This window comes from Lonchura striata, chromosome 14, assembly GCF_050655825.1.
Source record: "Lonchura striata isolate lonStrDom1 chromosome 14, ASM5065582v1, whole genome shotgun sequence".
Lineage (NCBI taxonomy): Eukaryota > Metazoa > Chordata > Aves > Passeriformes > Estrildidae > Lonchura > Lonchura striata.
In genome coordinates this window covers 11,024,844-11,026,648 of record NC_140716.1, presented here as the reverse complement: position 1 = coordinate 11,026,648, position 1,805 = coordinate 11,024,844, and positions in this window count along the sequence as shown.

The window sequence follows — 1,805 nt, the reverse complement described above, 5'->3', positions numbered from 1 at the left end:
CTGACACCTGCAACAGCGGTGCCAGGCGGGGAGCTGCCCTGGCTGCTCTGGCCTGGTGGGGATGTGCTGTGGGCACTCTTTGGGATGTGCTGTAGGCACTCTTTGGGATGTGCTGGTTGCTGGGCACTCTTTGGGATGTGCTGGTTGCTGGGCACTCTTTGGGATGTGCTGTGGGCACTCTTTGGGATGTGCTGGTTGCTGGGCACTCTTTGGGATGTGCTGTGGGCACTCCTGGGACGGGTGAGCAGCTCCATAGTGCTCACTGTCCATGCCAAGCCCCTCCGGCCGAGCGCTGGGCTCTGATCCACGCTTAGGAAGCTCTGACAGATCAAAGCTGTGAGTAGTGCTGATGCAGGTTGCAGGTTACTGAGGAACACTGGAAATCAGCACAAAGATGAAACATCTGCTTTGTTAGAGAGTGAGGGAGCTCTGTGCAAAACAGCTGTTTAATTATCCAGCACCATGTCATGTAACAGTTTACACACCGTACCCTTAATCCCAAATCGGCTCCAGAGGGGAGCTGATTTTAGACATGTCATGAATTGTCAGCTTTAACATTAAAATAAATTAATTTAAATATCCAAATAACACCCAAGTTTCTTTCCCACCTTCCAGGTAAGATACTCATCCTGAAAATTCCAAGACACAGCATTTTTTCTTGATTTAGTCAAGCCAAAACAAGGTCTTTGGGATGTAAACTTGAAGTGAATGCATTTATCAAAACTTAATTAAGGCTATAGCATTCAACTACCCTTTTCAAAGTTCGTAACAGCAATTGCTCTAGCCCTGGGTACAAGCTTCTGAACTGATGATCAGTCTTGATGAAGCCTAACTTTGGAATGCATTTATAGTTTTTTTTAAATAGTCTTTGGTACAGAGAAGTAGCAATAATTGATTAATGATCCAAAGAGTTTCCAAGAAGAGATAAATATGAAGAATCAAAACATTGTTATCATTTAAAAAAATATTTTCTTAACTTTCACTAACAATAAACAGGAATATAGGTCCATACATCAGTGTTTATGTGCCTGACATAAATGCAAAAATAGGTATTTTTCCAGTTCTGAAATTATGCATATAGCCAGTTAAGATCAGAAATTTACTGGACAGACTTGTGGCATCCAAACCAGCCAAAAGGGAATTCTGCATCTCTATTGCACATCCTGTCAATGCAGCCACACAGCTCAGGTCTGGTGCCTGGGAATGTGCCTTGGCACCATTTAATTTATTCATAGGAAAGCAATCTGAGTCCAAGAATGGTATCACACAGAACTCTGACTTCCCAGGCAACTCATAAACACTTAGAGGCCATTCATCCTGTACTTGACCCAAGGTAGGTAGAAAGTGGCCTGGGTGATAAATCATGCAGTAATTTGGGACACAGCTGCTTTTGGTTTCTGTGAGGTCGTAGCAGCTCCCTGAAATGAAGTCTTATCCAGGAGGCTGCAAAGCAGTGACCCTTAGGAAAACCTAATGGGTTTCAGCCTCTCCTTGCAGCCTTCCCAGCCTGCCCACACCAAGACACGTCAGATGCAGAACCAGGTTTACAAAAACAACGCAGGACATAGAGCACGGTGTTTACCATACTGCCCTAAAAATACCTGCCTGGCTTTGTTTGGTAGTGCAGGAATTTGCAGTTTCTACAAAATTATGGACTGTTTTTCCTTTCAGGATGCTGCTTTCTTTGTTGCCCAAATGTATTCACCCTCTAGACCTTACAGTCTTCTCATTTCAGCCCCTCTGTACTCTCTTTCCTGTCCCATCTTCCTCAGCAATTTTTCTTATTCCCCTGACTGTTATTTGTA